This window comes from Calidris pugnax, unplaced genomic scaffold, assembly GCF_001431845.1.
Source record: "Calidris pugnax isolate Ruff unplaced genomic scaffold, ASM143184v1 scaffold14, whole genome shotgun sequence".
Classification (NCBI taxonomy): domain Eukaryota; kingdom Metazoa; phylum Chordata; class Aves; order Charadriiformes; family Scolopacidae; genus Calidris; species Calidris pugnax.
Genome location: NW_015090793.1, coordinates 11,944,813 through 11,957,783, shown reverse-complemented (window position 1 = coordinate 11,957,783; position 12,971 = coordinate 11,944,813). Strand labels below are relative to the sequence as shown.

General features: G+C 38.7%; 1 long non-coding RNA gene across 1 annotated transcript in view; it reads right to left on the bottom strand.

Annotated features, from left to right (window-relative positions):
- LOC106902908 overlaps positions 1–11,038 on the bottom strand; it is a 60,070-nt gene extending 49,032 nt beyond the window's left edge. The window contains exons 1-3 of the long non-coding RNA XR_001414613.1: positions 10,895–11,038; positions 5,844–5,890; positions 4,609–4,674 (exon numbers count right to left, since the gene is read on the bottom strand). This is a non-coding gene — a long non-coding RNA (uncharacterized LOC106902908). The remainder of the gene's footprint in view (positions 1–4,608; positions 4,675–5,843; positions 5,891–10,894) is intronic.
- Positions 11,039–12,971: the final 1,933 nt, after the last annotated feature.

Sequence of the window (12,971 nt, the reverse complement as noted above, 5' to 3'; positions counted from 1 at the left end):
AGTACTTTACTGCTAACTATTTGAGTAGATAATGCATTTTTATTCCAGGAACATGCTAATTTACTTTTAATATATTTTTTTTTCGTAGAAACATGGACATTTGGAAAGGAATCTGTGCCTAAAGTCTTCATTCTGGGTGACTCATGCTAGCTACCAATATATCTGTACTTTGTGGTGATTTTAATAACCAATAATCTGTGTTTAGCATTCAAATTTAATTCATATATTTGCTAGGATAAAGGTTCTTTTGTACTACACTAGTTAAAAATCAAATTTCCATAATGCTTAAGTATCTGTATTAAGAGGCTTTGCTGAAGTTTATATAACCTTTAGATTGCCAGATGTCTTAAAAAATCTGTTTAAGGGAATTTTTTTTGGATTGTCTGTTGATTACAATATATTTTGTGATTTTTTTGCTGTTCTTTTCTCTCTACATTTTAAAGCTGCAGATAGGGAGAGAATATTAGTTCCTTGTATCTTGCTCTAGATAAACAAAGGCAGTTGGTTAATTGTCTAAAACTGTGTATTGCAAGCAAGTACAGTGCAAAATGTTATACCCATTTTGCTTAACTTCTACAGAATCTCATCAGGCTAAACCCTTGCTTTTACATTAGCTATGGATGATTATAGTAGCACATAGTAGAGGACTTAAATTTTATTCAGTCTGTTGGGTTTCAGTGATGATCAGGCAAGTGTAAGCAATTGGTTGGAATGACTTATTTCTACCCTTTGCCTGTGAGACTGTAATGCTACCAGATAATATATTAGGAAAAGGTCAGTGGGCAGTTGGCTGTATTAACCAGCACATGTAGAAAAGACAACTCTTCCTGAAATGGCAAAAAATAGTCCTGTAGCACAGTCCTTTCTACACAGTTAAGATATTTAGGAGGGATTTTTTGGCACGCGTTTTAAGATAATCAGTAACAATGAATAATTCATGAGTGAGAACACATACAACCACCACCCAGCTACATGTATGGCCTGAGCAAAGATATCTAGGCAAAGACCCCCTATGCAAAGATCCCAATAAAACACAAGTAGGTTTTCAACAGACACTAAGTGCCTGTGTCTGTGCAACAATTGAAGAATAATACTATGAACTCAATGATAATACATTCAGTTAATGTTCTTTTAGGAAGGTGGGGTAAAGGTGGAAAATAAGTTCTGTTTCTTAATAACGGTCTAAAATACAAGCTACTGCACTTATCTTTCCCACTTTTGAATTACTCCTTCAGAGCTCAGTGTAAATTTTGTCCGAGGCAGGGTAGAAAAAAAAGCATAAAGGCAACCCTTCTTCTTAGGATCCCTCCAAAATATTAGCAGACTTGGGATGGACCGTTCTCAGGCAAGGAAATGCTTTCTGGTATAAAAAAGATGTTACAATAATTAAAGCATCCGAAATTAAGCTAAGCATCATGCATGGGTCAAACTAAGTCCTAAATCTCATGCTGCTCACTCCTTGGTATAAAAAGACCCCTATGTGGCATATATTCATTCTCTGTCTACCGCAAAGATTTTACGTTGTAAGAATTTTTTTCTTTTTTTTTTTTTGTATTTTTTGTCTTTACAAGAGTGTCTGACTGTCCCAGACTATGACACAGATTTGACAGCATGATCTGAACCACACCAACACCTACCCGTGTAGCACCTAAAAATATCCATCATCATCTTCTAGCTTTTGGGATGATGTAACTCAACAGTGGCAACTGAAATGGTTGTCCAGGTGGAGGTGGTTTTCAAAAGGGATTGGGTTTATTTATCTCCCAGGACATTTTAATTCAGCATAAGTCAAATCTTGTGTTACTATGTGCGGCTCAGGTGAGAAGAATCTAGCTGTGAAAGCATGCAACGTTCTTTATTAGCAGGTATGTCTGAGCAGGAAATGAGTCATCATCTTGCAAGTACTTTATGCTTTGTCTTCACTGTAGCATTTTAATTGACAAAATAGTTCAGTGCTTATCAACAGCAAATACTAGATGTTATTTCTGTTTTCCCCACCTCCTGAGCTAAACATATCATCACAATCTTAATTACTTCCCATCCAAGCAATATTTGGCATTTATCACTACTATTTAAAACTATTCTACTTGAATCTACCTGCTAATTTTTGTTGTCAAATAAATCACCACGCAGCAGGAATATGCCAACCTATGGCAAGGAAAGGAATATATTAGTGGGGGGTTTTTTTGACTGCTCTATTAAAAAGTCACGAGGTAAAATGTAAAACAAATGTTGGAACAAGCTTCTAAGTGTCGCCTGAAAACTGGATGTTTCGGTGGTTTCAGTACAGAGGTATATCTACATGTCTCAGGTCTCTGGCTCAGCAAATCTCAATTTTTATTTATTTATTTTGCACACCTGGGTTGTTGAATCACTCTTCAGAGTCCAATCTGCACATTATAGATTTTTCTGGGACAGAAATGACTGAACCTAGGCTTCCCATTTCCTAGGCAAATACTGTATATTCTCGCATATTGCCTAAAAAATGAGCTCAGCCCTTGTCCTAAAATGAAACTAATGACCAACACTACATCTTACAAGAAGCCTAACCTTATTGTAAAGTAGCTGTGTTTTGGGATAATGTCTCAGCACTCTAGATGCCAGCTAGAGTCTAACATTGGTGGATAAGGGGATACATTCTGCGTTTTAGTGTCTCCTGAGGCACTTGTATGTGGTTTCTGCCTAGTATGGACAGGGAAAAGGGCTGCAGTACAGGGTTCCACTACAATTTTCTTGGAATGATTTCACCAGACAGCAGTATGGCAAAACTCACCTTTCATAAATGCAGTAGATATGCTGAATGCAGATGTGGTTGTGCTGTTCAGTGATTGTTTTTGCTGGTTTACCTAGTGTCATTGGCAGGATGGAGTAACAACCACAATGGGAAACTTTCTTCTACTGTTGGGGTTTTTTGTTTGTTTTTTAATAGCAACCTCTGTAACCCCTGGTCCCACTTACAATCCTGTCAGTGTGGCTATTGGGACTTCCCCGGCTTGGCCATGTCATTGAACAGTAGCAATTCTGCACATGCCTGGGTAGTAGAAAATGTAGGGGCAAAAGAAAAGGAGCTCTGGATGTAGGCACTGTTGGGCTTAGGCGTCACTGCTGTCATATGTACCCCTGATTTGTTGGAAGTGTGATAAATCCATTATCTGAGAAGCCTAACCCAATATTTCACTTTGATAATTATTAATGAATATTGTTTAGCAGCAATCCCAACGAAGCGCCATCCTAAGACAGGAATCCCACTGTACCTGGTGCTGTTCAAAATGAGAACAAGGAGGCCCTACCACTAGCAACACTGACTTTATCAACACCATCTTTGGCTGCAAGGAAAATGAAAAAAAAAAAAAACAAAACCAACAATCCTAGTCAGGAGCAGTGAACTACTTTTATGCATTTTCCTCCATGGTAGTTTCTTAAGTAGGTTGAAGGTTCTTCCAAAGTATGAAAGAAGCATAGTGCTCTCATTTTTTAATATATCTGATTGCTTCTCATTCAAGCTGTGACATAATAGAGAAATTAATTAAACCACATATCACTGCAGCCATATCTATAATGAATCTCAGTGCCCTAAAACACTCCAAAAATTGACGCAAGAGCACAAGAAATTGTATTGAAAGGCTATGAAATTTAGTAACTACTTGATAAGGGGTAATGATATGTCACACCCATAGTTTTAGGTACTTGAAATAGCCCTTTATTTCAGCTGTACAGCTATACTGTCTGGGGGCCCTAGCTGGGACTGTGGCCTGCTGTGTCATGTGCTATGCAGGCACATAGCACAATTACCACTATCCCACAGAATTCCCAGTATGAAAAAGTCAGACAGCAGTGTAAGTGCTGTGGTGCAAACATCCCAACTTCACAAATTGCTGCTAAAATCCTCAGCTGGCCATCAACACCTAACTACAAGGGAAGAAGGGATGCTAGGCGCTGCTCTGAAATGGAAGTTTCTGGCTACTAATGAGGAGTCAGAGAATCACAGAATGATATGGGGTTGGAAGGGACCTCTGGAGATCATATAGTCCAACCCCCCTGCCAAAGCAGATTCACCTAGAGCAGGTTGCACAGGAACTTGTCCACATGGGTTTTGAATGTCTCTAGAGACAGAGACTCCACCACCCCCCTGGGCAGCCTATTCCAGTGCTTTGTCACCCTGAAAGTAAAGATGGTCCTCCTCATGTTTAGATGGAACTTTTTATGTTCGAGTTTTGTCCATTTCCTCTTGTCCTGAAAGAACACCACTGAAAAGGCAACACTGAAAAAAGACTCGCCCCACCCTCTTGACATTTACCCTTTAAGTATTTATAAGCGTTGATCTGATATACCCTCAGCCTTGTCTTCTCTCTCCAGACTAAAAATATCTAAGTCCCTCAGCCTTTCCTCGTAAAGCCCCCCATTCCTCTTTGAGTGAAGGGATGCACAGAGTGACTTAGAAGACCATGATGGCTCATTTTCCTCTGCAGTCATATCCAATCCTTGTAGGGTCAAAATCATAGGGAACCGCCTCAGTTACTAGATCCGCTCCCTGACAGGTAGGAGAGGAGAGAAACCAAGACACAGCATAAAGCTATGGTGAGGAGCCTAAGCGTCCTCTGCACATACCTGATCTGGGATCGCTCCTTTTGGACAACTGGCTTTTCAGCATCTCAAGCTGGTAACTATTTCATGCTGTCATGATGGAAAGAGACAAAATATTTTGGTCACATACACTATCTTCACAATGAGCACACTGGAAATGCTAACAAAATCCAGAATCTGTAGGTTGAGAACAGGGCTGGTCTGGCTAGTCTGCTGAATTTATTGGAAGATCCTTACTTTCAATTATTTTTCAAAAATACTGCTTTCAATTATTAATACACTCCATTGTGTTTAGCACTTCTACAAGGCGGCCTCTATGGAGCAGGCTCTCCTCCTGTGTCTGTAAAGGTTATTTGGTATGAAGCAGTCTCAATAGGTTTGTTATACTCTTTCTTGTACTATTCAGCAATCAGTGATGCAAGTATGCAAGGTTTCATCTTTTCTTGCAGTTGAGCAAAAAGAATGGAGCAAGCTTAGCAGCTCTTTCACACAATTTGGTTCATACCCACTTGTTTATCAAGCATAACTTTGCAGAATTCAACTAAATCCCATCTGCCTATTTAAAAAGCAGATGTACAAAAATACCTAACTAGCAGACACAAATGATCATAACTGGCATCCATATGGCAATTGTAGAAACAGAAATGTAAAAAGTTCAAGGCAAAGAACTCATTTTAAAAAAATCACTAAAAATTTTAGAAATGTTTTGCAAAAGTTCTTACAAAATGTAGCTACTCTTCTTGACATGAAGTTTCAAGAAAATTTTGTTTCCAGCTTCACATAAGATAGAAAATTACTTTAACTTTATAAACTATCCTAGTTAAAAGAGCCTTTAAAAATATCTGATTGGCTAATACAGAACAACATACACTATATAGAATTAGCAGAAATTCTTCTCTTTTCCAGCCTAAACATATTCTAGGTTGGTTAATATCCAACTGGTCTTCTGCCAAAATTGTCCTTGAATTATCAGTATGTACACAGACTTTCAGAGTCAGGACACTGTAGATGCACTCCTGGCTGTAAAAATAATTTAGTTTTAGTCAACATGAGAAGAAAGAGTAAGTTGGAATGGAAATGTCAGATGAAAAAAGTGGATCACATTTTCTTTTCAAATTATTCAGCTTGGAGAGTGACAGGAAAAGTTTCACGTTTAAAAGACCTTTTGTTTTCTCTAAGTTTTCAGCACCTAACAGTCCTGGGTTATATTGGAAACTGTAATTGTCATGAGAGGCAGACAGCTTAACAATAATACTTACCATGTCATGCAGTTCTTCAAAGTCTTGTACAAATAATAAGGAACTCTCTGGAAGATCAGAAAGAAAACATAGTTAAACACAGCTGCATCTTAGTTAATATTTTTAAATACATGTATTTGCAAGAGACGTATAATTTATACTGGGAGGAAAGAATTCTGCTCTTGCTATGGAGTGCAGTTGTCAGTCAAACCATTTTTAGACCTTGGTCTGAGGCTGTGTCTATGTATAATATTTTTGATCGGCAGGCAAGTTCCATCTCTGTGCATGCAACAACCTACTTTTGTATAATGACGTGGGTTTTGATTGGCAACTCAACAATAGCAGAATTCAGCCATCCCTGTACCCTTCTTACACGTAGGTTATCTGTTCCTATAACACTCTGTTGTTGTACACACCCAAGCTGTCAATAAAAATGGGTCTACCACTCAATTGTAGTATACAACCTGGCATTGGCTATAATTTCAAGGATCACACAAAAGAATGGCGGAGAGAGATGGGAGTGAGTTTGAAATGTTTGGTAATTGTCCAGTTCGATGTGTCTTACTACTCACATCACATTTGTACACTGAATGCAACATGTTGGATGATTACAGCAAACCCAAACAGCTCTGACTTCCACACCATGATCTTCATTGCTCAGTTTCCTCACAGCAAAATGTTCCTTTGGTTTACCAGGCAGGTTCTGCCTAGTTTTTGTAAGGTTTAGAGAAACCAAGCTTGTGGTATGGTTTTGTTCTGCTCTGGACAGAACATCTTCTTTCTTGATTTAATAGATCTTGGATTGTATTATGGTAATAGAGGTATTGGCATGCTGAGCCATTTCATACACTTCGATAAGCACTTCATCAAATATTAGGCTTTATATCTTTGCCAGGTAGTAATGCTGCAATTCATTTACTCATGCCTTTTCATGTTAGGTGAGTAGAGGCCTCCTGTCTTGAAATTTTGCTGTCTGATACACATTACTCTTATAAATTTCCTTCAGTTTCAGCAGAGAGAAAGAGAGAAAGAACTGGAAACCGATTAATCCCATCTATCTTTGCCAAATTTCTAGGAGGGGCGAATTGCTCCTTTGTCTCTGGGTATTGGGAATTAGTGTCCTGCATATGCACTTTGTGTCTCTTGTGATTTTTTTTCACTAGTATCATGAGCAGCTGATGATGAGACAAGGGTTTTAAACCAAGAATTGCTTGATCTCAACCCTGCTTTAAAAATTTCTTGTGTATGTTTGTAGGAGCAACTAAATGACTTGTGACTTCTGGTGGCAGATGTATCTTACCTGATTCAGACCCCGGTTTTATTGTTACCCTGTTTAGATAAAGAGTTCCTTGATGAGGCTGCCAGTAAAAGAGCATTTAAGAGGTTGCTCAGGCACTATTTCCTAAGCTCTTCCATTCTCTTTTGGCCTCAAAAACCAGTTTGATTTTTCTGCTTTGTATCTATCTTTATGACAAGAAGTTACGACAACATTTGTCTATAAAGACACAAAACTGGTCCAACTTAAGGATACTTGAGAACTTCAATTACTCATCCTCCTCCAAGCTCAGGAGCAATGCATCTCAAGAAAGAGGAAAACAGGCAAAAGCACCGGGAGTCCTGCATGGATGAACAAGGAGCTCCTAGACAAAATCAAACACAAAAAGGAAGCCCACTGAGGGTGGAAGCAAGGGCAGGCAGCCTAGAAGGAATACAGAGAAGTTGTCCAAACAGCTAAGGATCAGGATAAGAAAGCTGAAGCCCAGAGAGAATTAAATCTGACCAAGGATGCCAAGAGCAAGAAAAGCTTCTATAGGTCCATCAGTGATAAAAGGAAGACTAGGAAAAATGTGGGCCTTCTCCAGAACAAAATGGGAGACCTGGTCACCTGGGGCATGGAGAAGGCTGAGGACCTCAATAACTTTTTGGGCTCAGTCTTGAACAGCAGGTGTTCTAGCCACATTGCCCATGTTGCAGAAGGTGAAGGTAGGGACTGAGAGAATGAAGAACTGCCCACTGTAGGAGAAGACGAGGTTCGAGACGATCTAAGGAATCTGAAGGTGCACAAATCCATGAGATCTGATGGGATGCATCTGTGGATCCTGAGGGAACTGGTAGATGAAGTTCTGGCAGTCTGGTGAAATTCCTACTGACTGGAAAAGAAGAAAGATAACCTGCATTTTTTTAAAAGGGAAAAAAGGAAGACCCAGAGAACTACAGGCCACTCAGTCTCATATCTGTGTCCAGTATGATCATTAAGCAGATCCTCCTGCAAACTATGCTAAGGTACATCGTAAGTAAGGTGATCAGTGACAGCCACCATGGTTTCACCAATGGTAAATAGTGCCTGAAAAGTTTGTTGGACACCTACAACGGGTGTTTCAGCATTTACTCTACTCTACTCTACTCTACTCTACTCTACTCTACTCTACTCTAGTGAGACCCCACCTGGAGTACTACATCCAGCTCTGGGACCTCCAACATAAGAAGGACATGGACCTCTTGGAATAGGTCCAGAACAGGGCCACAAGGATGATCAGAGGGCTGGAACACCTCTCCTGTGAAGACAGGCTGAGAGAATTGGGGTTGTTCAGCCAGGAGAAGGCTCTGGGGGGACCTTACAGCAGCCTCCCAGAACTTAAAGGGAGCCTAGAGGAAAGACAGGGAGGAACTCTGTATCAAGGAGTGTAGTGATAGGACGAGGGGTGATGGTTTTAAACTGAAAGAGAGATTTAGATTAGATATTAGGAAGAAATTCTTCACTATGAGGTTGGTGAGACATTGGAACAGGTTGCCCAGGGAAGTAGTAGATGCCCTATCCCTGGAAGTGTTCAAGACCAGGCTGGATGGGGCTTTGAGCAACCTAGTCTAGTGGAAGGTGTCCCTGTCCATGGCAGGGGGTTGGAACTTGATGATCTTTAGGTTCTTTCCAACCCAAACCATTCTATAATTTTATGATTTATCCAAGACAAACCTTCACATCATTCAGATCAATCCTGCCAACCCCAGTCCGAGGTTTGTCTCAGTTTTTATTCTATAGACACTCTCTGAGCTGCTGAGAGGACAAAAGGAATGAAAAGAGAATGAAAAGTTCACCTTGTCATTATCATTTGTTGAAAACATCATTATCATCATTACTGTGAAAAAAGAGTTTGGGAAGGGAAGAGTGAAATGCAAAGAGTATGGACAACAGTAGGAAAGGCTGGTACTGGCAGCACTTCACCAAAGACCATAAGTGAGTGCCAGAGATTAATTGTCTTGCCTGGGAGAACATCAATCACAGAGTGGATAATACTAATAGGGATGTGTCTTGGAGGAGAGAGGCCTTAGCAAGCTGTCCCTTGTCCTTTGTCATGCTTAGCTCTCAAGATCACCCCTAACAGAGAGTCTGACATCTTTCCTTCGTGAATGAATGATTTGGTGGTGAAAAGAGGCTGACAGAATGTCAACAGAATAGCAGTAAAAAATGGGATGGCTAACTGCTAACTGCCTAGCATTTTTGACTGGGTGTTTCTTATAAAACCAAGAGAAGAAATGCTTAAACTTCAAGTCCCAGAAGCACATTTTCAAATGCAGGTATGTAAAGAAACAAAGCCCATACTGAAATTTCTAAATTAGTTCTTTAGTTTTCAATGGGTGCAGAAAATGAACTTGCAAGCTAAAAATTTTTAGGCATGTATCCTTGCAGACAATGTAGACTGAAATTGTTTTGTATTAGGATTTTACTGCCTTGTGGGAAAGATTATTCTGTGGCCACAAAGAACATGTAATTTTGAATATACTTCACTTTTCATAGATGTCAGAGAGAATATTTCCATCCTATTACATTTCTATTAAGTCACATGGTATTTTACATAGTTGAATTCCACCACAGGTGGTGGAAGACATCAACTTTCTTTCCTAGAAAGTGTTCAGCTTGCAAGAGCATTTGGGTTTTTTTCTTCAATTCATTGCTTGATTTCTTCTTTTACAGAAAATCTTGGCTTTCTAGGAAAGCTGAGTTCAGGTTCAAATATGAAGAAAAGGTTTTAACACTTTTAACGAGCACTAACCACAGCTGTTAAAATAAATAAATATCTATTGGAATAAATTGCTTGCATATTTATTTTCAAAATTTTAATCTGTTCAAGCAAAAAGGTTTTCTTTTATTCTTTTTAATTAATATCTTGAGTATAAATTACAGATTTATATCTTGGTAATAAAATTTTAAGCTGAGGAAAGCTAATGGAGGTGAAATAATTAAATTTGACAAGTGTCAAGGAACTCAAAATTGCACTGGGATGTAGATACATTTGGTAATATTCCCTCAAGACATTCAGAATTTATAGTGAGAAATGTTTTTGCTAAATACTGCAAGAGTTTAAGTAGAAGGAAAAACATTTCAGCAAATAGATCTGAGTCAGTTCTGTTACTGTTATATAAAAAGCTGTTCTGTCTTTTCATTTCTTAGAATTGCTCAGATTAGGAAAAGAAAACAAAATAATTTAATCACATGAGGTTTTATTTATGTTCGCCATATATGTTTATAGTACGTACAAGGGCTTGTACTCATCTACTAAAGTGAACTAACTATTGCTTAAAGTGAATGTAGAGATTAAGAATTTTCACAAAAACTAATGAAACCAACTATGTTTACATGTTAAATATTGCTGAAAAATAATGTGAATTTGGTCTACCAGTTGGTCTACATGCAGATTAAGAATTTAACGTTTCTGACATTAAGAAAAAAATTAATATGTTGGCTCAAATAATAGAAGTCTATGCTTGAATTACAAGGTTTTATCCCTCTGCATAATCCATCCCTTGTGAAGCAGAAAGGCTTTTCGTCCATGAAATACATTTTGAATTGAATTGTTTGCTAAAAACTCTGTAAGACTGGTTGTTTTTTTCAAATGGTGTTCTGGATGATATGATGATGGTGGTGTTCTGGATGATATGATAAGTTTTTTGGGGCATCACAGTAGATGATTATAAAACTTCCTTTGCCCATGCAATTTTTTAGTGGCTTCATAGTTTTCCCTCTCATTATAAACCCAAGCACTTTCAAACAAAAATTCACAATGAAGCCTACTTACATTGTGTTTCAAGCAGTGTGGTATTGGCCATCACTCCAGCTGGGAAGCAGCAGCAGGTCTTGAGAAGTGTTATGAGGAGGGGTTTAAGACACCGTAAATTCCTTTGCAGTGAAAATGGAAATTTATCAGAAAGCAAAGAATGTGTACTCGAGTATCTGTGAATTTAAAGTAATTGAAAGCAAAATAAGTGATATTTAGGATTCATGGAAGATTTTATTAATCAAACATGAACAAGCTGTGCCACGCAGCCATTGCTTAACATGACAGACATTCACTTCAGAGGTTATCTAGAAAGAGTGGCATTAATTAATGCCACTAAGGTAGCATGTGCTGAAACATAGCTCTTCATCTGGATCAAGGCACAGTTTAAAAGAGTTTGCTGAATTGTCTCTTGGTCTTACTTGTGTAATGTTTATCACTATATGTTTTTAAGAACAGGTTAGACAAATATTGACCAGGAATGACAGAATTACACCTGATCTTATGCAAGGTGAGAGGATGCATTACACAGCTGCTCCAGCCCTGGTTTCTACTTTTCAGGCTGATCTGTGGATCTGCACCAGAAGGCTCAGAGTGGACTCCGGACAGCTCACATGCTCAAGCACTCCTGGAATTTGTCTACAGCTATCCTGTGATGAGCAAGCATGGATAGGTTTTCATATGGATCAGTAATGCAAGCATTTCTGATCCAAACTGGTTGAAAAAACAGTCAAGATCTCTCTTCTGGAGTGTTCTGTTTACCTTTACAGGTAATAATTCCAGAAAAGTGTTTATGCTGGGCTAGAAAGAACTCCCAAACACTGTTGAAGTTCTGTGATCTTGTTACTGGCTGGGAGATTCATTGATTTTTACATGCATATTCTAGTGAAGCTGGGAAGTAACCAGCAGGTACATGCTAACTGTATTATTGTTCTGGTTTTCTGATTATTTGTTTTGTCTCCCATCTGTCTCTATTTGTTATTCTGCTGGAAAAACAATGTTCATCTGGACTATGATGAAACCAGCTATGATCAGATGAGAAAGACAAAAGAGAAGAGGTAGTAGGTAGTTTGTCCCCTCTGGCTGCCACCTTGATATTTTTAATCTGTTTGGTTTTGGTTTTTTTTTAAGAAGGAAATAAGGAAGTTCTTGTGCTCACTTCAAGGAGAAGTGCAATCAAGGAGAAGGAGAATAACTAGGAGTGAAGTGTTTCAAACTCATAGTGTTGCAGAGCAAGCTATCGACTAGATTGTAAGAGTCATCCATACTCTGCAAGAGATAACATCATGAGCTATAACTTATTTTCCTTTCCAGCAATGTGGTGCAGTATTCAAGCTCACAGTTCAATCTTATCCATATGGAGAAATGTTTATTTCTACATAGAGTTGTAGGGGTAAAGGGCACAGTGGAACTGTTTATTTCAATTGCACTTTTCACTTTTAAACGCTGTTGTTGTTTTTACACCGCAATAAAGGTGTTTACGAGTTTGTAAGAAGGATGTCATTTCCTTCTTAAAAGATGACTGGATGCAGAAGCTGTGGGGCTTGCAAAGTTGCACCTAAGAGAATAGGTGCTGGTAAAAGTTGCATATGTGTGAAGTGCCATCTGGCATAAAACAATTGCACCGGAAACTAGAAATGCTGAAGCATTTTGCTGGGCTAGAGTAAATTCCTGAAAGTGATGTCCTAGAAAAAGATATGATTATGAGGCCAAAGGAAACAAAAGGCTAAGAAAAAAAAGAACTCATTAATTAGCTACACTGGAAAAACAGATAGGTGTGGCAGTGCCAAGGGAGAAGAGATGCCTCCGCACCCATAGAAAAACATAACAAGATACTAGACCACAAAAAAGAACCAGAACACAAAAACAACAGAGGAACTACAGATGGAAGGAAAACAAAAACTGGAAAGGTGATATCAAATTGAGGAAGAAGCAAACCTGCTATCCAGACACCCATTAAGAAGTAAGATTTGCAGCCTCTGAGTGCATTCAAAATGAGATCGTGCAGACTCTCAGGAGGAAGTGCAGAAATCTGAGGCTGGAAAAAACCCTGAAAGGTTCAAAGAAAAATCCAGTCATAATTAGGCTGCCAGATTCC